Source organism: Tamandua tetradactyla, chromosome 3, assembly GCF_023851605.1.
Source record: "Tamandua tetradactyla isolate mTamTet1 chromosome 3, mTamTet1.pri, whole genome shotgun sequence".
NCBI classification, from domain to species: Eukaryota; Metazoa; Chordata; class Mammalia; order Pilosa; family Myrmecophagidae; genus Tamandua; species Tamandua tetradactyla.
Window position 1 is genome coordinate 166,406,868 of NC_135329.1, and position 26,087 is coordinate 166,432,954.

At 33.4% G+C, this 26,087-nt stretch overlaps 1 long non-coding RNA gene across 1 annotated transcript in view; it reads left to right on the forward strand.

Moving 5' to 3' along the window:
* The window catches only part of LOC143676468 (uncharacterized), a 53,262-nt gene extending 27,403 nt beyond the window's left edge, over positions 1 to 25,859 (forward strand). The window contains exons 2-4 of the long non-coding RNA XR_013172104.1: positions 12,645 to 12,767; positions 13,987 to 14,049; positions 25,647 to 25,859. This is a non-coding gene — a long non-coding RNA (uncharacterized LOC143676468). The remainder of the gene's footprint in view (positions 1 to 12,644; positions 12,768 to 13,986; positions 14,050 to 25,646) is intronic.
* The last annotated feature ends 228 nt before the right edge of the window (positions 25,860 to 26,087 follow it).

A 26,087-nucleotide genomic window follows, 5' to 3' on the forward strand; every position in this document is an offset into this window, starting at 1 on the left:
TCTCAGACCATTGTTAAACTAGAAAATAATAACAAAAAAGAACTTTAAAATACTAAAATATTTATAAGTTAAATAACACACTTAAAAATAACCCAAATAGCAAAGAGAAATTCTCTAGAGAAATTAAAAATGATATTTTGAACTAAATAAAAATGAAATAAAAATTTACGGGGTACAACAAAAGCAGCATTTAGAGGGACATTTATAGCATGAAATATATACACCAGAAAAGAAAAAAGTCTAAAATCAGTAATATAAATTAACACATTAGTAATATAGAGAAAGAAAAAAAAAATTAGACTAAAGCCAGCATAAGAAAATAAATAATAAAAGTAAGAAGATAAATCAATGAAATTGAAAGCATGAAAACAATGTTGAAAATCTATGAAACCAAAATTTGGTTCTTTTATAAAGACTGATAAATTAATAAACCTCTAGGCAGACTAACCAACAAAAAAGAGAGAAGATACAAATGACCACTATTGGAAATGAAAGAGAGGCCATATCTTCTGATCAGTTAGTGATTAAAGGATAATGAAGGAAAATTATGAACAACTCTGTTCCCATAAAATTTAAAATAATTTAGATAAAAAAGATCAATTCCTTGAAGGGCAGAAACTACCAAAACTCATACAAAGAGAAATAGACTATCTGAATAGCAACGAGTCTATAAAAAAATCAATAATGATATTTCACAGAAGAAAGCACTTGGCTCAAATGTTTTCATTATTGAATCCTATCAAACATTTAAGGAAGAAATAATATTCACTCCCCGTAATGGATAAAATAGTACTTCTTCATACATCTTAAGAAGTCAGGATTAACTTAAACCCAAAACCAGATAAACACATTGCAAGAAAGGAAAATTACAGACCATATTCTCTTATGAAAATCAACAAATAAAATTTTAGAAAATTGAATCCAATAATGTATGAAAATAAATGCACACATGAACAAATGATACTTATTTTACTGACTCAAGGCTTGTACAATATTCAAAAAACCCATAAATATAACTCATCATATGAACAGGCTAAAAACAAAAACAACTTATGATTGTGTTGGCAGATGAAGAAAATGCATTTGACAAAACCCAACCCTCATCCATGATGAAAACTCTCAGAACACTCGGACAGAGGGAATATTCTTAACTTGATAAAATAATCCGACAAAAATCTACATTCTACTTAAATTGAGAAACTGGATGCATTTTTCTCTAATATAAAGAAAGAGACAAGGATGTATTTTTTAATTAATTAAAAAAATTAACTAACACAACATTTAGAAATCATTCCATTCTACATATACAATCAGTAATTCTTAATATAATCACATAGATGTATGATCATCATTTCTTAGTACATTTGCATCGATTTAGAAAAAGAGATAGTAAGACAACAGAAAAAGAAATAAAATGATAATATAGAGAAAAAAATAAAAATAAAAAATACAAAGATTACATATAAAAAACAAACAAACAAAAACAAAACTATAGCTCAGATGCAGCTTCATTCAGTGTTTTAACATAATTACATTACAATTAGGTAGTATTGTGCTGTCCATTTTTGAGTTTTTGTATCTAGTCCTGTTGCACAGTCTGTATCCCTTCAGCTCCAATTACCCATTATCTTACCCTGTTTCTAACTCCTGATGGTCTCTGTTACCAATGACATATTCCAAGTTTATTCTCTAATGTCAGTTCACATCAGTGGGACCATACAGTATTTGTCCTTTAGTTTTTGGCTAGTCTCACTCAGCATAATGTTCTCTAGGTCCATCCATGTTATTACATGCTTCATAAGTTTATTCTGTCTTAGAGCTGCATAATATTCCGTCGTATGTATATACCACAGTTTGTTTAGCTACTCGTCTGTTGATGGACATTTTGGCTGTTTCCATCTCTTTGCAATTGTAAATAATGCTGCTATAAACATTGGTGTGCAAATGTCCATTTGTGTCTTTGCCCTTAAGTCCTTTGAGTAGATACCTAGCAATGGTATTGCTGGGTCATATGGCAATTCTATATTCAGTTTTTTGAGGAACCACCAAACTGCCTTCCACAGTGGTTGCACCATTTGACATTCCCACCAACAGTGGATAAGTGTGCCTCTTTCACCGCATCCTCTCCAGCACTTGTCATTTTCTGTTTTGTTGATAATAGCCATTCTGGTGGGTGTGAGATGATATCTCATTGTGGTTTTGATTTGCATTTCTCTAATGGCCAGGGACATTGAGCATCTCTTCATGTGCCTTTTGGCTATTTGTATTTCCTCTTCTGAGAGGTGTCTGTTCAAGTCTTTTTCCCATTTTGTAATTGGGTTGGCTGTCTTTTTGTTGTTGAGTTGAACAATCTCTTTATAAATTCTGGATACTAGAGCTTTATCTGATATGTCATTTCCAAATATTGTCTCCCATTGTGTAGGCTGTCTTTCTACTTTCTTGATGAAGTTCTTTGATGCAAAAAAGTGTTTAATTTTGAGGAGCTCCCATTTATTTATTTCTTTCTTCAGTGCTCTTGCTTTAGGTTTAAGGTCCATAAAACCGCCTCCAATTGTAAGTTTCATAAGATATCTCCCTACATTTTCCTCTAATTATTTTATGGTCTTAGGTCTAATGTTTAGATCTTTGATCCATTTTGAGTTAACTTTTGTATAGGATGTGAGATACGGGTCTTCTTTCATTCTTTTGCATATGGATATCCAGTTCTCTAGGCACCATTTATTGAAGAGAATGTTCTGTCCCAGGTGAATTGGCTTGACTGTCTTATCAAAGATCAAACGTCCATAGATGAAAGGATCTATATCTGAGCACTCTATTCGATTCCATTGGCCGATATATCTATCTTTATGCCAATATCATGCTGTTTTGAGCACTGTGGCTTCATAATATGCCTTAAAGTCCACCAGCTTGAGGCCTCCAACTTCGTTTTTTTTCCTCAAGATACATTTAGCAATTCAGGGCACCCTGCCTTTCCAGATAAATTTGCTTATTGGTTTTTCTATTTCTGAAAAATAAGTTGTTGGGATTTTGATTGGTATTGCATTGAATCTGTAAATCAATTTAGTTAGGATTGACATCTTAACTATATTTAGTCTTCCAATCCATGAACACGGTATGCCCTTCCATCTATTTAGGTATTCTGTGATTCCTTTTCACAGTTTTTTGTAGTTTTCTTTGTATAGGTCTTTTGTCTCTTTAGTTAAATTTGTTCCTAAGTACTTTATTCTTTTAGTTGCAATTGTAAATAGGATTCGTTTCTTGATTTCCCCCTCAACTTGTTCATTGCTAGTGTATAGAAACACTACAGAATTTTGAATGTTGATCTTGTAACCTGCTACTTTGCTGTACACATTTATTAGCTCTAGTAAATAAATGTTGTGGATTTTTCCGGGTTTTTGACGTATAGTATCATATCATCTGCAGTGATAGTTTTACTTCTTCCTTTCCAATTTTGATGCCTTGTATTTCTTTTTCTTGTCTAATTGCTCTGGCTAGAACCTCCAACACGATGGTGAATAATAGTGGTGATAATGGGCGTCCTTGTCTTGTTCCTGATCTTAGAGGGAAAGTTTTCAATTTTTCCCCATTGAGGATGATATTAGCTGTGGGTTTTTCATATATTCCCTCTATCATTTTAAGGAAGTTCCCTTGTATTCCTATCCTTTGAAGTGTTTTCAACAGGAAAGGATGTTGAATCTTGTCAAATGCCTTCTCTGCATCAATTGAGATGATCATGTGATTTTTCTGCTTTGATTTGTTGATATGGTGTATTACATTAATTGATTTTCTTATGTTGAACCACCCTTGCATACCTGGGATGAATCCTACTTGGTCATGATGTATAATTCTTTTAATGTGTTGCTGGATTCGATTTGCTAGAATTTTGTTGAGGATTTTTGCATCTATATTCATTAGAGAGATTGGTCTGTAGTTTTCTTTTTTTGTAATATCTTTGCCTGGTTTTGGTATGAGAGTGATGTTAGCTTCATAGAATGAATTAGATAGCTTTCCCTCCACTTTGATTTTTTTGAAGAGTTTGAGCAGAGTTGGTACTAATTCTTTCTGGAATGTTTGGTAGAAATCACATGTGAAGCCATCTGGTCCTGGACTTTTCTTTTTGGGAAGCTTTTGAATGACTAATTCAATTTCTTTACTTGTGATTGGTTTGTTGAGGTCATCTATTTCTTCTTGAGTCAAAGTAGGTTGTTCATGCCTTTATAGGAACTTGTCCATTTCATCTACATTGTTGTATTTATTAGTGTAAAGTTGTTCATAGTATCTTGTTATTACCTCCTTTATTTCTGTGAGGTCAGTGGTTATGTCTCCTCTTCCATTTCTGATCCTATTTATTTGTGTCCTCTCTCTTCTTCTTTTTGTCAGTCTTGCTAAGGGCCCATCAATCTTATTGATTTTCTCAAAGAACCAACTTCTGGTCTTATTTATTTTCTCTATTGGTTTCATGTTCTCAATTTCATTTATTTCTGCTCTAATCTTTGTTATTTCTTTCCTTTTGCTTGCTTTGGGGTCAGTTTACTGTTCTTTCTCCAGTTCTTCCAAGTGGACAGTTAATTCTAGAATTTTTGCCTTTTCTTCTTTTTTGATATAGGCATTTAGGGCAATAAATTTCCCTCTTAACACTGCCTTTGCTGCGTCCCATAGGTTTTGATATGTTGTGTTTTCATTTTCATTCGTCTTGAGATATTTAGTAATTTCTCTTGTAATTTCTTCCTTGACCCACTGGTTGTTTAAGAGTGTGTTGTTGAGCCTCCATGTATTTGTGGATTTTCTGGCACTCTGCCTATTATTGATTTCCAACTTCATTCCTTTGTGATTCGAGAAAGTGTTGTGTATGATTTCAATCATTTTACATTTATTGAGACTTGCTTTGTGACCAAGCATATGGTCTATCTTTGAGAATGATCCATGAGCACTTGAGAAAAAGGTATATCCTGCTGTTGTGGGGTGTAATGACCTATAAATGTCTGTTAAGTCTAGCTCATTTATTGTAATATTCAGATTCTCTATGTCTTTATTGATCCTCTGTCTAGATGTTCTGTCCATTGATGAGAGTGGTGAATTGAAGGCTCCAACTATTATGGTATATGTGTCTATGTCCCTTTTCAGTGTTTGCAGTGTATTCCTCACGTATTTTGGGTCATTCTGGTTCGGTGCGTAAATATTTATGATTGTTATGTCTTCTTGTTTAATTGTTCCTTTTATTAGTATATAGTGTCCTTCTTTGTCTCTTTTAACTGTTTTATATTTGAAATCTAATTTGTTGGATATTAGTATAGCCACTCCTGCTCTTTTCTGGTTGTTATTTGCATGAAATATCTTTTCCCAACCTTTCACTTTCAACCTATATTTATCTTTGGGTCTAAGATGTGTTTCTTGTAGACAGCATATAGAAGGATACTGTTTTTTAATCCATTCTGCCAGTCTATGTCTTTTGATTGGGGAATTCAGTCCATTAATATTTAGAGTTATTACTGTTTGGATAATATTTTCCTCTAACATTTTGACTTTTGTATTATAAATATCGTATCTGACTTTACTTCTTTCTTCACTCTTCTCCATGTCTCTCTCTTCTGTCTTTTTGTATCTGACTCTAGTGCTCCCTTTAGTATTTCTTGCAGAGCTGGTCTCTTGGTCACAAATTTTCTCAGTGACTTTTTGTCTGAAAATGTTTTAATTTCTCCCTCATTTTTGAAGGACAATTTTGCTGGATATAGGAGTCTTGGTTGGCAGTTTTTCCTCTTTTAGTAATTTAAATATATCATCCCACTGTCTTCTAGCTTCCATGGTTTCTGCTGAGAAATCTACACATAGTCTTATTGGGTTTCCCTTGTATGTGATGGATTGTTTTTCTCTGGCTGCTTTCAAGATCCTCTGTTTCTCTTTGACCTCTGACATTCTAACTAGTAATTGTCTTGGAGAACGCCTATTTGGGTCTATTCTCTTTGGAGTGTCCTGCACTTCTTGGATCTGTAATTTTAGGTCTTTCATAAGAGTTGGGAAATTTTCAGTGATAATTTCTTCCATTCGTTTTTCTCTTCCTTTTCCCTTCTCTTCTCCTCCTGGGACTCCCACAACACATATATTTGTGCGCTTCATATTATCATTCAATTCCCTGAGCCCCTGCTCAAATTTTTCCATTCTTTTCCCTATAGTTTCTGTTTCTTTTTGGATTTCAGATGTTCCATCCTCCAGTTCACTAATTCTAGCCTCTGTCTCTTTAATTCTCCCATTGTAGGTTTCCATTGTTTTTTTCATCTCTTCTACTGTGTTTTTCAATCCCGTAAGTTCTGTGATTTGTTTTTTCAGACTTTCCATTTCTTCTTTTTGTTGATCCCATGCCTTCTTCATGTCCTCCCTCAATTTATCGATTTGGTTTTTGAAGAGGTTTTCCATTTCTGTTCGTATATTCAGAATTATTTTTCTCAGCTCCTGTATCTCATTTGAGCAATTGATTTGTTCCTTTGACTGGGCCATATCTTCAATTTTCCTGGTGTGATTTTTTATTTTTTGCTGGCACCTGGGCATTTAGTCAGATTTCCTTGAGTGTGGGACCCAGAAGGTTGAAAGACTTTCCTGTGAAGTCTCTGGGCTCTGTTTTTCTTATCCTGCCCAGTACGTGGTGCTTGTCTGTCTGCGGGTCCCACCAGCAAAAGATGTTGTGGCTCCTTTAACTTTGGAAGATTCTCACTGCTGGGTGTGTGAAGGAGACAGGAAAGGTTGTAGGTTGTTTTTAATGGCTTCAAATTGTGAAGTCCTGGGATCTGAATTCCTTGAGAGAGGGATTCCATCTGAGTTGCGTTTCACCCCTCCTGCGGGGAAGATTCAGGTGGTAGAGAGCCCTAAAAGTAGTCTGTTTCTGCATTTGGGGCAGTTGCAACCTATGTATTCCCAGCGCTGAGCCCAGAGGCAACGGAGCCTCCGTAGAAACAGCTACAGAAGGCTCTGTTTCACCCCCTTTCCTCTTTTTCAATTAGCCCAATTGGCGACTTCCGCCTTGATCAGTTTCTGCTGAGCTGAAAGCCTATTTTTAGTAGTCAGAAGTTGTTCCTTAATGCCACTATTGGTGTTAGGTTGGGCTCAGTCTCTACTACTGTTGGAGACTCTTTCCTTTCCCTCCGGGAAGTCACCTGTTAGGGAGGGTCGCCAGCCACTGCAGCTTGGGGAACCGCCGTTCCGATGCTCCCAGTCGGCCCGGGAAGCCGCGTGTGTGGAAGGGGCTCCGGTCACCGTGGCTTGGGGAACCCGTTCCAAAGCTCCCAGCCGGCCCGGAAAGGAGGGAGGGAGGGGCTCCGGCTGCCAGCCACCTCAGTCAGGGGAAGCGCGCGCCTCTCGGGGACCTCACTGCAGCGGAGTTTCTTAGCTGGTCCAGCCGGTCCGGAATGGGGTACGCTGTGTGTCTGGTTTCTGTCTTGGCTCCGGGAGCTGTTCTGTACTGTTTCTAGTTCTTTAGCAGTTGTTCTGGAGGAGGAACTAAGACCCGCGTGCCTTACTAAGCCGCCATCTTCTCCAGAAGACAACAAGGATGTATTCTTATTCAATATTATAATTGAAGTCCTAGATATTGAAATATAATGGTAAAATGAAATTTAGGTATGCAGATGGGAAAAGAGTAAATAATACTTTTTATTCTCAGATGGCATGATTATCCATGTAGAACATATCAAAGAATAGACAAAAAGCTCCTGGAACTAATAACCAAGTATAGTAAAGTCACAGGACAAAAGGCAAAAATGCCAAAGCTAATTGCTTTCCCATATACCATAAGTGAACAATCAGAGTTTGAAATTTTAAAAAAAGATACCACTTACAATATCATCAAACAAAAAAATACTTAGGTGCAAATTTAATAAGGCATGTCTAGGATCCATATGAAGAAAGCTACAAGTAATGTTGAAAGAAATCAAAGATCTCAATAATTGAGAGATAGCCAATGTTCATGGATTTAAGACAATATTAATAAGATGTTCTTTTAGTTTGCTAAGGCTGCCAGAATGCAACACACCAGAGATGGATTGGCTTTTAATAAAAGGGGATTTATTTAGAGGATAGGCAGCTAATTTTTTCTGAGGTTCTCTTATACAGGAAGGCACAGAGAAATTTCTGCTGCTAAAACACAAAACAATGCTATTTGATCCAATAGCTAAAAAGGCTAGCACCAAGGAATGCTTTCTATATCCTTACATGATAACCACTTTCAAAAACCAACATTATTTCAAAAACCATAGAAATATAAAGTTTGAGTTCTGTATTATTTAATTACCATCATTATTATTTAATTAATAATATCACAAATTAAATAAACTCAGGAGAGAGGTATATTGAGAGAGATAATTTGCACAAGGGCATAAAGTATTAAGGGAAAGAATCAAGATTAAAATCTGTAAGAAATCAAATCTGTAAGACTTTCAATTCAGTTTTAAGAAACTATCATTTTAGTACTCCTGGAAAATATTTTTTGGAAGTATAACAATAAATATATTATTGATAGATTATATTTACTGTTGTATACTTACATTTGAGTGATCTGTATTTACAATTGCACATAATCCTGATTTTTTATTTTTGTTTTTGTTTTGTGTTTAAATTCTGAGAACATACATGTGTTTAACATTTGAGATTTAAACTACACATAAATTTCATTGATATGTTCTTATGGGAAACATTGAATATTTTTTCTTAAAGAAAATTATGGCTAGAATGAAAATTTCTTCCTGAAGAAGCTATTTATCAAAACTCCACAGGAAACATCATCACAAATTTTGAAAATCAATATGCATTTATTTTAATATTGTGGAAAAGACAAGTTTTTTAGTTTGCTAATGCTGTCAGAATGCAATATACCAGAAATAGGCTGGCTTCTATAAAGGGGATTTATTAATTTACAAGTTTATCATTCCAAGGTCTAAAACACCAAAACCAGAAAAAGGCACCAGACAAAGATATTTTGATTCTGAAGAAAGGACTGGATGACATTTAGGTTTCTTCTGTCACATGGGAAGGTATGTGGCTGGCATCTGCTCATCCTTGTTCCTGGTTCTGTTGCTTCCAGCTTCTGATTCCAGTGACTTCCTCTCTTAGCATCTATGGGTCTTCACGTACTTCTCTGGGGCCGAACTCTAAGTTTTGGCTTCTTAGCATCTCATGGGGAGGAACATGGTGATATCTGCTGGGCTCCACATCTCCAAACACCCACATTTAGCATCTAAACTTTCTCTATTGGCACTCCAAGCATCTCCATTTGTCTATGTCAGCTCTGAAGCCACTCCAAAAAGAGTTTCCTCTTTTAAAGGACTCCAGTAAACTATCAAGATCCACCTTTGAATGGGCAGTCACATCTCTACCTAATCAAAAGGCCACACCCACCATTGAGTGCATCGGTCTCCAGGGAAGCAATCTAATCAAAGGTTTCCACCCTAAACAATAGGTCTGCTCCTATAAGATTGGGCTAGGAAAAGAGCATGGCTTTTCCAGGGTATACATTGATTTCAAACTAGCACAACATTATTCCTATAAATCATTATTTTTTATGCACCAATCTGCTCAAGGTGTAAACTAGCAGAGTAACAAAAGAAAAGGACAAAAGAGATATCAAGCTTGGAAATAAACAAATTGTCATTAACCAAAGACAATATGACAAAGAAACCAAGAGGATCCATAAGCAAATTATTTGAATTAAACAATTCAGTAAGTCTTCTGGATATGGGTGAAAAATAACCAAAGCAATTATATTTCATATAATGTCAATTAACATCTTATAATTTGAAAAATTGTCACATAGAATAACAACACAATTAAAATATAACTAAGAATTAATGTAAAGAAAATGCAGGTTCTTTGGAAAAACATAAAATGTATTAGTAGACATAAAGCTGATTTTAAGAAATAGAAGATATATTATATATATATATATAAAGATAATTGATAATCTAAGTTTGGAACTAAGAAGCAGTGTGATAAGAATGGAGCTACAGATTTTGGCTATCCATAAAGAAATATATATATATGAAAATACATAACACTTTATCTAAATAGCAAATAAAAAATCTTAAAATTCTCCAAAGAAAATTTAAGGTAATTTGGTTATAAATTTAAGAATATAAAAGGGATTTTTTATAAGATTAAAATTAAAAAGTAAAATATTAAAATATCTTACTAGATTGATTTTGAAAACATTAGTTAATTGAAAAGCACTATGGACAAATTCAAAATGTGAACCACAGACTGGGAACATATATTTATAATATATAAATCCAACAAAAGGGAAGTATCTAGAACATAAATAACTCATACATAAATAAGCAGTGATAACAGCCCTGTTGGTTGGGGGTTGTTCAGTAAAAGAGATGCCATCTTGCATTTCAAGCCTCAGATATTTAATACAGGGAATCATGTTGGAGAAGAAATAAGCAGGGAAGGTTATTTGGTGATCTGTGGTTTGTGATAGCTTTTGAGCAGTCGTGAAATTTTCAAGAACTACAGGAAATCACTGGCAATAACCATCCTGCACCAAAGATATGATTTGGGAAAAACTACTAAAAGTCACTGCAAATATTTGCTCAGCAAAAGCCCACCCATCTGTGCACAGCTTGCAAAAGGACAGCAATATATTTTGGTTTTCCTCTCACATCTTATTGGCAAAATGGAATACAGAAACCTACCAACAAGGATTCTCAGAATGAATTGCTGTCATTGCCCCTGCCATGGGGAAAACATAGCAAAAAATAGAAATAGTTCATTTGGCCCAATAACCAAAATATAATTGCATAAAAGTGTGACCATCAATTTATAGATGGAGAAACTATGATGGCCAATAAATTTGCAAAAAGTGAGGTTGACTCTCTATCCATCTATCTACATATCTATCATCTATTTACCTACTTACCTACCTCTCTCCCTATGTATCTATGTATCCTTCTACTCGACATCACTTTGCAAATTAAAACATCATGAATACACTGTTTTATATCCACAGTTTGGGAAAAGTTAATTACTATGAGAAAGGAAAGCATTAGTGCAGATGTGGTGCACCAAGAACTCTTAGCCAGTTCTGAGGGAGTGCAGTTTAGCAACACTAGGAGAGTTGAAGAAATGAAAACTCTACTAGTAATTCGTCCCAGAAAAATTCATCTGACATGTGGATCTAAATATATATAAGAATATTTATAATTTTTTATAGCCACAAAATGGAAACAACTTAGTTATCAAATAAAGCGGAGGAATGTTAAATATGGGGGCATATTCAAACAATGGAACCATGCAAATGTGGAGATAAACAACTTGGACCTAAACATATGGATATATAAAAGGGAGAATACCACATATAAAGTTAAGCAAAACATTGTATTTGCGAAGAATACACACAGTGTGAAAATGGTTATTTCAAATTTTTAAATTTGAAAAAAATTGCTGTATATGGTTTAGGGATTCATATATTTCAAGGAAATGCATGAGATAAATATATCTGAAGGAAGTAGGTAGGAGGTGGAAGTAGCTGTAACTGCACTGTTAATGTTTTATTTCTTTTGCTGGGTGATAGGTACAAGGATTCTGTTATATTTTCTATCTATTTAAATAGAGTTGAAATATTGCAATATAATGTCTTTATAAAACGAACTGCAGAAAAGAGAATATTGTGTGTTAGATTGCCTCACTATTTGACAATGGAAACTTTCAAAGTAAAGTAAAAATGTGGCATTTGAATCAATAGAGATTGCTGCTTCTTCTCTATATTTTTAATTTAAATAATTCAGTGAGCTTTCTAAAGAAAATGTTAGAAAATGCAAGCTAGAGATCACTGAAAGTTATTTAAAATTATTCTAAAGTGGAATTTGAATCCTAACCATTTTGTTTAAAAATAAATATTGCCATGGCAACAAGGTCCTAGAACTTTATTTTCCTAAATTTTAATTAATTCCTCTTTGATTGACTTTATCTAAATCAAAGAACACATTTCTTTGGTCCTTCAAAACATTGCCAGATTTTTTCAAACTGACACTACCTTGAAAATATCAAAGCTTAAAGAAAGGTACATTGATGAGCCAAGTTGTTCAAATTTGCTTTTACCAAAAACTCTCAACATAAATATAAAATATGCCTCATTTTTCCTTAGATCAAATTAGAATTATATGTGGAAAAAACGGAAATTACAATGGGGTCTTAAAATAATCTTTCTAGTTTGTATTGGTAACAGGAGTTTAGGTTAACCAGGACTTAAAACATGTATCTTGATATTCATTAGCATGCTTACAGAACATGCTACAAATTTAAAACTCATTTGCACTATATTTTTTCAACAAAATGGTGTGAGTAGTAAATCTCATATTTTGCAATCAAATCTTTATGAGAACGTTTCATGGCTCACATGTATAAAATCTCTATATTTTTAACTTGTCACACCAAAAGGTACTATATTCATGTATTCTTAACATCTTATCCTTTTAATCCTCTTTTTGTCATTATTTTCTAAAAGCACAATATCTGAAATCTTACATTCCGTTACTTTAATCTCTAAATTTAAAGTTAAAAAGACTGCATGATAAAAAATATATACAAATCCCTTTCCTTAAAACACCTTGCAGATTTTCTTGCATCTACATTTTCAATCTTTCTTTTATATTGTTTCCTAGGTTCTTTTAAAGAATTCTTTCTCAATCCTGAAAAGTTATCTTGATGATAGTCATTTTGGAAGCTAGAGAGGGAGAGACAGCATTTCATCTGCTCTTTTAATTAAAGCCTAACAGCAGCTTACAGTGAGTCCAATTCACTTTCCAAGCAACTTAAGTAAAGGTTAATTTTAATAGGAATCTAAATCTTGTCCAATTTTCAAATTGCCATGTTCAATTTATGTGTCTCTGCTTAAATTTGTTAAGGAAATATTGCCTTTTAAGTATTTTAGAATACCTTTAAGACTTTTCTTCAGAAAGCAGCTTACACCCTAATTTTATGGTTAATTTATTTCTCACATAAACTTCAAAGTTTAGAGTATAAAGATGCATTTTCCCCTGATTATGGGTGTTTACTTCCATTAATGATAATAAAAGTCTTAATTTGCACTTTGTGATTACAGGCACTTGGTTCCAATTTCATTAACAAGTACTTTTAACACTGTTGAACTACACAGAAGATGTAATGGTCACAGGGCTTTCTAAATTGTGCAAACATTGGAGGCACAAGTTTGAGGTTGGAAAAAATGAAATGATATGTGATTCCAAATTGTGATGTTATACTGATCAGTTTATAGTCTCTCTCTTTTTATTTTTAAAGTTTATAAAACCAGGTTTGGAACCCTATTGTATACAGAAGAATGTGCATGATGGTATTTTATTATTCTGTTCATTGTAGGATGGAAGAATGTGAAGGGGTTATTTTATCTTTTAAAATATATGCATCTATTTTATTGAATTTTTTATAAATATAACTCATGATATAATTAAATTACTTATAAAGACATATATTTAAGTACATATATCCCACAAAATTTCCTAAAAAATATATATTTGGCTCAGTTTATTAAGGTACACTATTGACTAATAATAAAATATTTTATATATTTTAACATTTTATATATAAAGTGATTCAAAATAACATCAATAGTCAAGACTTTAGTAGACTTTACTGTCTATTTTAGAGAAGATGTAAAACAACTTTTTTATTTATAACATTCCCACTTAGTAGTTAATAACCACCTTACAGATGTTTTACATTTAGATAATCTAGATCGAATACAAAAGGAAATATATACAATTATTAGTCTTATATCCATTAGCTTTTAAAACAGCATTTCATTTAAAGCCATTATATGCCATTGTCCCATTTCTTTTAACTGTTAATAAGTATATAATTTTATACTTTTCATTTGAAACCCAACATTCAATATAAATAGATTTTATACAATAGCCCCACATTTAACAATATAACAAGAAAGCTAGTTTTAAATATAATGGAAGGTTTATCTTGGCAATTTTATAGAAATCTGGAAATCACCTACTGAGAAATACTATGTGGGAACCACCTTCTCTGAAATATTATGAGGTAACTAAAACTATTTATTTATATTTATCCACTGTGTCTATCTCCAGTTTAATGTGTTAAAAGCTAAAAAAATTAATTTTCAGCTCTCCTTTTAATTTAATATTAGCACTTAAAGTTCCAAATTTCTCTCTAAGCAATAATTAGCTGTATTCTACAAATTTTGATATGATGTGTTTTTATTTTTTTATTAGGGCAGGCACCAGGAATCAAACCCAGTTCTCCGGCATGGCAGGCGAAAACTCTGCTTGCTGAGCCACTGTGGCCCACCTGATGTGATGTGTTTTTAATATTATGAGGCTCAATATATTTTGTAACATCATAGTTATTTAATCTTTGACTCCAAGGTAATTTAAAAGTGTGTTTATTTTCAAAATTTCAAGAGACAAGAGAAAATACTTGGAGTTTTTAAAAATCCAGTTTTATAATCCGTAATGTGAAGTGATTATACCCTTTACATTTTGTAATCATTAATATACCTGTTTTATATCTACCATATTTCTCTTTTTTCATTATTCTTCCTGTTTTTTTTTTTCTAGATTAATCATTCAATCTTTTTTTCTGTTGTTGTTATTTTTACTCTATCAGCCATTTAGTTACGGATTCTCTTATGATTCTTTTAGTGGAAGCCTTTAGAATTCTTTTAGTGGGAGCCTAGAAATTAAACATGCATCCTTGTTTTATTTAAATATGCTTTCATTTAATGCTCTTAGCACTTCCAAAGAATATAAAAATCTTACAACCATTTAGCATCTCCCATTCTTTGTGCTTCTGACATCATATATTTTACTTCGGGCTATGTTATAAATCTGAAAAGACATTATTATTATCATTATTTAAAGTAGACAATATTCATTTATTTTTACCAAAGCATTTACCATTTCTGGTGCTCCTCATTTTTTCCTGCAATGTTAATTTGTTACTCTCTCTCGGATAATTTTCTCTCAGTCTAAAGAACTTTACTTGATTTTGTAATGCATGTCTGTTGGCAATACATTTTTACAGGATTTTTTTCTGAGAAATATTTGTTTTAACCTTTGTTTTTAAAGGATATAATCACTGGCTATGGAATTCTAGATTGACAATATTTTTCCTCTAGCACTTTTTTTTTTCCATTGGTCTCTGGCTTCATCATTTCTATTGTAACATCATCTATCTGACTTAATTTTTCCTCCATTGAAGGTAATGTGTCTTTTTACCTTGGCTGCTTTCAAGATTTTCTATCTTTGATTTTCAGAAAATTGTCTAAAAGGTGTTTCTGGTTTTCTTGCAGTTTATCTTGCTTGATATTAATAAGATTCTTCACTATGAGAGGATGTTTCCTTTCATTACATGGAAAAATTCTTGGTCATTATTTATTTTCAAATATTGCTTCTTTCCCATTCTTTCACCTCTTTTCTAGAATTTGCATTCTAAATTTGCATTCTAGAAAAAGAAGTAAAAGAATGTGATGCAAATGTCTCTCATCTTTGATTAGGACTTTAAATTTTTGCCTCTATTTTTTAATTTGGGTATTTTACAGTGATCTATTTTCAAATTCAATTAAACTTCTGCTCTTATCAGTCTGTTATCATTTGCATATCAAGTGTTCTTGATAATTTCTATTGAATATTTTATTTCTAGGATCTCCATTTGATTATTTTTATAGATTTGAATTCCTAGTCTAAATTATTCATTTTGTTCATATTTCCTCTACCATATTAATAAAGCGTTTCTTTTTTTTTTTATTTTTGCATGGGCAGGCACCAGGAATCGAACCCAGGTCTCCAGCATGGCAGGTGAGAACTCTGCCACTGTGTCAGTATTGCCCATCCTAAAAGGTCTTTTATTGTCACTTTGAAGTCTTTTTCTGTATTAACAATATACAGACCATTTTGGGGGTAGGCGTCTATTATTTTCTCTTGATTTTCATTATTTTTCCTACTTTTTTTGAATTTAAGAATTTATAATTTATGTCATTTATAGAATTCTAGATTGTAGCAGCTCTAGATTATGTTAGGGTTATATAAAAAGTGTTACTTTCCTCCCCTCTGGCAATGGTTAACAGCGGATTACTTTATCTCCAAAGTTTGGTTATAGACTTCATATAGCTGTTTTAGTTTTGCCTTTACTTCAAAAGGGTGCACTGTGCAGTTTCCCAGATTACTAAGTACTCTAGTCATTCATTGAGTCTCTCAAGTTTATACCATTTTAAACTCAGGGGGTTTTTCATGCAATTCATTGATCTGCTCTCTGATAAAAATATGCCCTCTGAAATCCCAACTGTTTCTGCAGCCTTGAACTCTTTTCTGTTTTTCCGAACAGGAAAACTAACACTTTTCTGTAAAACCGTTTGCTTGCAGTGCAGTTCGGAAAATGTCTTTAAGGAGAAAGCTGAGCTGGATAGGGCTCCCTAAAGTGCTTCCTTTCTTTGTTTGCTTGCTAATGCCTGCAAATAAATTTTTAACCTATTTTGATTTTTTTTGTTGATTAGGTTGGGAGGTAATAAATCTGTAATAACCAAGATTGAAACTTCTAATTTTATGCTAAAATTTAAAATTTTATCAAATGCTCATTTTTCCCATCTATAGATATGATCACATTAATTTATTCTTTTGAATAAATTTTACAAAATTTCATTTCATAATTTATTAAAATTGTGAAATGCATTCAATTATTTTAGAAGAAAAAACCAATCGTGCATTTCTGGAATTAACTCAATTTGATTTATGATGTATTATTCTTTTTATAAATAACTATTTCTATAGCCTATTCTCATTTGTTGGATAAAAGCGAGATTGGCTGTTAGTTTTCTTCTTAAGTCATTATGAAACAAGGAGATGTTTCCTCTTGTTTCACTGTCAGAGAGAGTTTGTGAAAGATGGGATTATTTAGTCTATATATTTTTGTAGAATTTACAAATGAGCCATCTGTGCCTGGAGTTTTCTTAGAAGGAAGGTTTTTAACCACTGATTCAAAATATTCAGTAGATAGAGTGTAATTTAGTTTCCTTTTTATATTTGTGTCTGGTTTGGTTCATGGTTTTTTTTTTATGATTTCATCCTATTCAACCAAATTTTCAAAGATAAAAGACCAAAAAAAGAGAGAAAGAGAGAGAGAGAATAAAAAGAAGAGAATGTAAATGGTGAGTGTGAGACAATTATAAGCAGCAATTGTAGTACTCAAAGGAGAGGGGAGAAATGGGTAGGACAGAATTATCTGAAAAAATAATAACCAAAATTTTCCATTTTCCAAATTTGATTAAAAAAATAAGCCCAGAGTCAAAAAGCCCAGTGAACCCCAGCATGAAGAAAACTATACAAGTTATATCAAACATAAATTTCACAAAACCAGTGATAAAGAGGAAATCTTAAAAGCACTCAGAGAAAATAGACACATTATATACCTAAATAAATAAATAAATAAATAAATAAATAAATAAATAAATAAATAAGTAAAACAAAGGTAAAGTTTACTCTTCAGAAACAGTGGAACAGCTCTTTAAAATGTGAAACAAAGAAAATCAATCCAGAATTTTATTCCTAGTGGAAATATCTTCCAAAATGAAGGTAAAATAAGTAATTTTTTTACAAATCAAAAACAGATGGCATATTTCACCAGTAGACCAGCATTCCAAGAAATGTTAAAGGAAGTCCATCAGATAAAGGAAAATGTTATGAAATGCAAATATAGATCTACACAAAGAATGAAGAGTGCAGGAAAGTTAATTATATAGATAAATTGTGGAGAGCACTGAAATATCTAGTTGGTGTTTACTTTTGCTTCTGTAATTCAGCTAAACCAGGGGAAGCAGGAAGCTCAGATCTCCTTAATCTAATCTCAATTAGAGAGGATTTGAACTGAGTTTAAGAGCTTCTGACTCAAACCAGTTGCCTGAGGATATTTAACAGGGCCCCTCTTTTTCAGTAGACCCTGATTTCCAATTTTTGCCCTGACCTCCTGTGAATCTTGTAATACTTCTTAACTTTTTAGTCTCTCAATAGAAGTTTTTTGAATCATTAAATGGGCATTGAGGGGAAAACCAGCACCTCTGTGACTCTAACTCTCTGAGTTTCCCTCTTTCTTGTGCCTTGGCACTGCAGATCCTCACCACTTTGGAGCACCTTGAACTTTTCATGTAGATTTTTATTTCGTCCAGCTTTTCCAGCTATTCTCCCCAGGATGATTGATATGAAGCCAGCAATTCCACCACTGCTGGAAACAGAACTGCTGGACCAGGTATTTTACATAGGAAGAGGGAAACTGCATATGATTATAATTATCAAAAAAACCAGAACAGAAATATTCACAGCTCAGAGTAATTATAAAATAAGACTGCAGTTGAGCATGAGCATATATTTAGGATAGAAACAAACTGGGCTCCAGACTGAAAGCCAGCAAGTCTGGGAATATAAGAATGCAGTGTGTACTCAAGCCGACTCTTGAGAAATTGTCTGAAGAATTTGAATGACCTACCTGCATGGGTGCGAGATGCTCAATGTGAAACAATGTACCACAATGTAGTGAGTTTCTCTTGGCTTTATTCCTGTTAATATGTCACAGCAAGTGGGCCATAACTCTTTAAACTCTTTATTTTGAAATACATTCAAATTTGCAGGACAGTTACAAAAATAGCACAAAACCTGCATGGAGATGACCAACATACCTCTAAACATCTGGATACCCAAATATACCAATTTTAACATCTTGCTATAATGCCCTATCTTTCTTTCTCTCTTTCATCCTTCCTTCCTTTGTTCCTTCCTTCCTCTCTCTCTCTCTCTCTCTCTTCTGTTTTCTGAACATTTAAGTATAAGTTGTATATATCATGCTCCTTGAACACTTAATACTGCCATGTACATTTCTGAAGAACAAGGATATTCATTTATGTAACCATGTTAAGTGCAGTTATTAAGTTCAGTTATTAAGGAATTTCGTATGTCCTAATAATGTCTCCTTGATCTTTTTCTCATCCACTATTGGGTCCCATCCAGGATCTTGTGTCCTTAATTACCTTTGTCTCTTTAGTGGCTCTATCTTCTTCACATTTGTCTTCATCTTACCCTTATTCTTTCTTTAAATTGTGGGGACAGATATACAACCCAAAATTTCCCATCTCAAGCATTCCCAGTATTCAATGGGATTAATCAGTTTTACAATATTGTGATATCCTCATCACCTTCCATTACTAAAACTTTCCCATCTCCCAAAATAGAAACTCTAGACCACTATGAATTAACTCACCATTCCCCCTGCCCCTGCCCCTGGAAACCTGTACTCTATTTTCCATCTCTATGGGCTTGCATATTTTCCAATATTTTCTTTGTGTTTTCGTGGGGTTTAAATTTAACATCTTAAACCTACTGCAACCTCATATGCTTTGATACTAACTTAACTTTAATGGCATATATAAACTGTGTTTCTATAACCCTCTGTTCTTCCACTTTTATGCAGTTCCTGTCACATATTACATGTTTATACATCATGAATTCAGTACTACTGATTTAGCATTACATTTTATACATTTGTCTTTTAGGTCCTGTAGGAAGCAAAAGTGGAGTTTACAAATAAAAAAATATAATACTACTGGCATTTTTATTTACCCATGTCATCACCTTCACTGGAGACCTTTATTTCTTCATATGCCTTTCATCTATTATCTCTCTTTCTTTTCAACCTGTGTAACTCTTTAGTGTTTCTTGTAAGGCTGGTCTAGTGGTGACTAACTCACTCAGCTTTTGTTTATCTGGGAATGTCTAAGCCTCTTATTTTTGAAAGTTAGTTTTCTTGAATACAGGATTGGTGGGTGACAATTTTTAGCTTTCAGCAGTTTACATATTATCACCTTGCAGCTTTCTTTCCACCATGGTTTTGGATGAGAACTCAGCACGTATTGAGGATACCTTATTTGTAACACATTGTTTCTTTCTCCAGGCTTTCATAATGCTCTCTTTATATTTGGCATTCAACAGTTTGATTATAACATGGTGTGGTGTGGGTCTATTTAGGTTTAACTTGTTTGGAGTTCAATAAGCATGTTGGGTATGCATATTCATGTCTTCTGTTGAATTTGGGAAGCTTTCCAGCCATCATTTCTTTGAATATATTCTCTCTGCCCCTTTCTTTCTTCTCCTTCTAGGACTCTGCCAATGCATATAACAGTGGCCTTAATAGTCTCTTAGGTTTTGTTCACCTTTCTTCATTTTTTTCTTCTTCCTGCTCCTCAGACGGGATGATTTCAATGGTCTTATCTTCATATTCTCTGATTCTTTCTTTTGCCTGCTCCAATCTGCTGAACCATTTTAGGGAATTTTAAACTTCTGTTACTGCTATATTCTGCTCTTTCTGATTCCTTTTCAAAATTTCCATTTCTCTATTGTTATTCTCTTTGTGTTCATTTGTCATGTTCCTGATTTCCTTTAGTCCTTTGAACATATTTAGGACCATTTTTTATAGTCTTTTCCAGGAATATCACAGTTCTAGTTCTCCTCACTGATGTTTTTTAATGCTTTAATCTTCCCTTTTTCCTGGGACATCACTTCCTATTCATTTGTAAGTTTTTATATTTTAATATTGGACATTTTAAAATTTGAATGTGTTAGCACTGAAATTTAGACTCTGAAGAGTCTGTTCCTTAAGCTTGTATTCAATTAGTGTTATAGCAGAGCTTTTCTAGAATGCCAGGAGGTAACTAAAAAATAAAAAAAAAAAAAGAAGGATAAAAGAAAACACCTTTCCCATCTATTCAGGTTGACCTGTGCAAGTGCTCTCCTGCATGGTTTATACATATAATGAATTTAGTGAATAGCTATATGCCAAATCATAAAAGCCTCCTTGACCCTTTCTTCAGAATGTGTCTTGTGTTGGGCATGTGCATATGGGCATAGTAATTTCACCTTCTCACGGTTCCAAACATCACATCTTTCCAAGGAAAGTTTCTTTATGGTTCAGGCACTGAACTGTATCTTTTACAGTTAACAATCCATTGCCCCAGGCAAAATGATTTGACTTTTCTCCCACAGCATTCTGTAGGAGAGTTCTGTGAGCTGCCGTGTACATGCAAGGTAAGTTCTTCAAGGGCAAGTCCCTCAGGCCACCACCAGACAGATTGTGCACAAATATTACTTACTCTTCTTCCTCCAGAATTGGGACCAGATCTGCACTGGTAGCACAGGCCAGGCAATGCAATGCAGTATAAGATTTTCATTGAGCATATACTGTGTATCTTGAATCATAAATTGATTATCTTAAATGATTTCATAAGGTAAAGCAGATTCTTATTGACAGGGAAGTATAGACCAGGAATCATAATGCAAGATCTCAAATCTCAAGCATTCAATATACATATTGGGTAAACATGAACAAGATAAGTAATCATTCTGGCCTCAATATGCTCATTAGTAAAGAGGAAATGCATTTACTTACTTATTTCTGATTGAAGGTTGTGAGAATCACACCAAATTCGAAGATAAGCTGAAATTGTCTTCTTACTAAAGCGTTTTTAACCAGTAGAGGTTGTTATAAATATATTTTCCTGAATCTGAGAAGTTACGTTTTATTGCACAATAGCAGGTATGTTGATCCTTGTGAAGTGGTATGATTTCTGTTTACGGGTTATGAAAGCATGATTATCTAACTGTTATATAAATATCTAACAACATACAAAAACAAATATCACATGTGGAAATATGCATATAACCACATAGAGAGCAATACACATTGAATTCTTCTTCAACCTTACTGTGAAAAATATTCCTCTAACTATTCATTTCTACCAGTCAGCTGTCTTTAATGTTTTGACAGTCAAAGAAATTTGTTTCTCTAGGTGAAAATTTGATACTTTGGAAACTGTAACAAGGATGTGATTATTATCTGCATGACAATAATAGCTTCTTTTTCTTTTTTCTTTCTTCTTCCCTTTCCTTATTTCCCCCCTGTCTTTGAACCAACTACAGTAAAACACAGTGTATGGATTGGTAGTGGATTCAAGGAAGGTTCAGGAAGGTGCATAATATAATTGAAAGAAATAAATTTGGTTTTCACACAAATAAACTTCCAGGATTTGGAGATATGAAGATAAAATTTCTGTGAACTCAAATGTGAGTCTCTACAGAAGTACTCACAAAATAAAATATGTCACATCTTTTCTTCCTTACGGTGTTTCTAAATCCTAAAACTAAAGACAAATATGATATAGGGAGCTGAAATAATATTATATGCACTTGATAATAATTTAAAATAATAATCAAAGAAGGGACATATGCATGTAGTAAACACTGATAAATACATTTAGTACAAGTATAAATAAAATATATCTGATTTTAAAATAAAAATTAGGCTAATTTTTAAATGTTGATGTTCTAGTTTGCTACCTGCCAGAATACAATATATTAAAAACAGAATGACTTTTACAAAGGGGAATTTAATAAGTTGCTAGTTCATAGTTCTAAGGGCAAGAAAATGTCTCAATTAAAACAAGTCTATAGAAATCTCCAATTTAAGGCATCTGGGGAAAGATACCTTGGTTCAAGAAGGCTGACATGTTCAGTGTTTCTCTCTCAGCCGGAAAGTCACATGGCGAACATGGCGACGTCTGCTGGCTTTCTCGCGGCTCTACCAAAAAGGGACTCTCTCCAAAATGTTTCCTTTTTTAAAAGATTCCAGTAAGCAACTCCACCTTCAGTGGGTAGAGAGACACCTCCATGGAAATCATCTAATCAAAAGTTACCACCCACAATTGGGTGGGTCACATCTTCATGGAAACAATCAAAATGCTCCCACCCAGTAATATTGGGTGGGAATTAAAGGGCATGGCTTTTTTGGGGTCCACCACAGATTCAGACTGGCACAGTTGAGGTGTCATTTCAGGGTACTACATGAATATATTTGTGGTCAAAGTTAGAAAACATGAAAGAAAACAAAAACTGAAAACTTTAATTTTCTTAGTAGTTTAGAACATAGGTTGGCAAGCTACATCACACAGGCTGGCAGACTGATTTTGAAAACAAAATGTTATTGGAACCCAGATATGCCTATTTTTTGTGGCTCTCTTCGCAGTAGAAGGACAGAAGTGAGTTATTGCAAAAGAAGTCTCATATCCCACAAGCCTAAAATATTTACTCTCTGTTTCAGAGAAAATTTTCCTACTCCTGATCTAGAAGATGGCACATTTGATTTCAGTGATTGTACACACCCATATGCACACATACACTTACCAACAGAACATAACAAAGACAATATGAAACACTTATTTTGAATAAAACATATTTTGCTGCATTAGGCCAAGTTTAAAAAAGAAGAGACAAAAGAGATTAGAAGGTTCAGACACACCTGAGGAGAAAAAAAAAACTGTATTTAGTTGGTTTACTGGAGCCCAGAGATTATCACAATGGGGAATGTACATTATTAAAGAATGAACTCCTTGATAAAAAAAAAAATTTTTACTTGTGAAAAATAATTTAATTATTTTCATAACATCTGTAAATAGCTCCAACTTGCATTCTTATGGATGAAATACAGGAAGAAGAAATATAACTGAACTGAAAGAACATGGCCATAAGTAATGATACAAAAATCCATACACACAAGTTCTCTAAAGAAATGTACAGTGGAATATTTTACAAAAATAGAACCCACTAGCAAAGAAAAAGTAAGCCAACAGAAAGTTTCAAAAGACATGAAGATAATCTTGGAATTCCTTTCACCTGGTGTTGGGTATACCAAGGCTAGCTAGGGAATTCTAAAATCTATTACCATTTCCAGTGTAATACTATTGCAATAAAGCAGAAACAGTTGATTATTTATACCAAGTGATTCACCTATGTGTTGGTTTGAAACTGTTATGTACCCAGAAAAGCCATGTTCTTTTTCCTAATCCAATCTTGGGGAGGCAGACCTATGTAGGGGGAACCTTTAATTAAGTGGTTTCCTTGGGGATAGGTCTCTACCCATTCATGGTGTGTCTTAATCTGCTTACTGAAGTTCTTTAAGAGGGAACCATTTTGGAAAAAGTTCAGAGCTGACACAAACATGTTTGGAGATGTAGGAGCAAAATGCACCTGGACAAGATGTTTGAAACCAGAAGCCAAAGGACCAGCAGATGCCAGCCATGTGATTTTCCAGCTGATAGACATGTTCTAGACACACACAGCCTTTCTTGAGTTAAGGGATCTTTCCTTGGATGCCTTATTTTGGACATTGTTCTGGCCTTAAAGCTGTAAACTTGCAACTTAATAAATTTCCTTTATAAAAGCCAATCCATTTCTGGTATATTGCATTCTGGCAACACTAGCAAACTAAAGCACTTAGATAACATTTCCTGCAGGGAAACTGTTGGGGCTAATTGGAAATATTCAGACTGACATTGGAAATCATATATCTTTACTCACTGGAAAGACTTACTGAGGCAATAAAGGTAGATTCCTGAGAAATTATCCTTTCCAGTTCTGTGTCAAGGAGCTGAAGGTATAAATGTAGAATGATTTAAGACTATGATTTTATTAACTGAACAATTAAAACCATTTAACAATTAAAGGAAAATGAACTCACTGTACATATGTAAACAGTCTAACCCATGGGATCCATTCATTAGTTCAACAAATATTTGTGAGTACTTAAAGTAACTCAAGCTATCTATTAAAATCTGGGAAGATATTGTTGCTCAAAATAGTAATCTTCCCTGCTTTTATGGATTTTATAATTTATAGAAGGGGATATGTATTTATCAAATTATATTTTGGATAGGTGCTATGACATCAAAATAAAATTGGACGGTTTGATAAGAGATTATATCCACAGAATGTGACTTAAAATTTAAGATAATCATTTATCAAGGAACTTATATTTGAAACTGAGCTCTGACTGAAGTAGACAAGGATAGACACAAGATATTTTTATTTTTAATAGTATCTTAGAAGAAGGTAGACACATATAGTTATAAGATATACTGGAAGTTTTAAGTTGGGGATCCTGTGATTATAGTGTATGACCAAGTACTAATTATTGCCTTTGAAGCTAATGTTGACTGGGCAATATTATATCTATGTGTTTGTTGAAAATGTAGGAGGAGGCTGAGAAAAATGAGTAAATGCTTAAAGTCATGGGAAATAGACAACAAATACAATGGAGAGTAAAATCATAAAAGAGCTTTTCAGCAGGTATAAAATTTTAACACGTTCAAAATAAGTTCACATAGGTTAAAATTAAATTCACAGTAAAAAGAAAACATGGTATTTAGAAATCCTGTGAATGGAGAAAAAAAAAGAAATGCGTTAAAAAAACTATAAGATACAAAAATAACAATATGTTTGGATAAAGAGATCCCACATTTTCTAATGAGATAACTCAAAATACTGTGTCAAAATACTTAAGATGAATTTATAAATTGAATGAAGCCATTTTCTAAATTAAACACGGGTTGTTGGGGAATGTGACAAAATGATTCAAATTTGTATAAGTAAAATATTGTAGTGTTGCCATGTTTCTTTACCTCATTAATCTGAAACAGCTTTATGTATCTTGTCATTTTTGAAGAGTACAAGTCATTTAATTTGTAGAATCTTCCACAATGTGCTTTAGTTTGATGTTTTCTCATGATTATATTCCAATTTTGCATTTTTTAGTAGGATTACCACAGAAATGAAACTCTGCCCTACTCAGCGCATCATATCGGGAGGCCCACCAAAAGATATGACTGGCAATGAAAATGAAAATAAACGACAAGAGAGACAGACCACACACGATTCAGGGATTGGAATTATCAAAAAAGGATTTCAAATAATAATGATTAATTTGTTATTAGCGTTCAATATGAAAAAAAGTGAAGAGATGGAGAATTTCAGCATAAAGAATTTAATAAATCAGTTGAAAATTCCAAATGACATCATTAGTTGGGTCTTATAGACATTTCCTATCCATATTTCTTAGTGGAGAGGGGGGAGAGGTTCTTCAATGTGCTGTGTTATCTGCATTCTTTTTTAGGCAAATGAAAAATAGAAAAGGAAATGTTCCAAGCTAAGGGAACAGATTGGCCAGATGATTTGGGGTAAAATAAAACGCTTGGA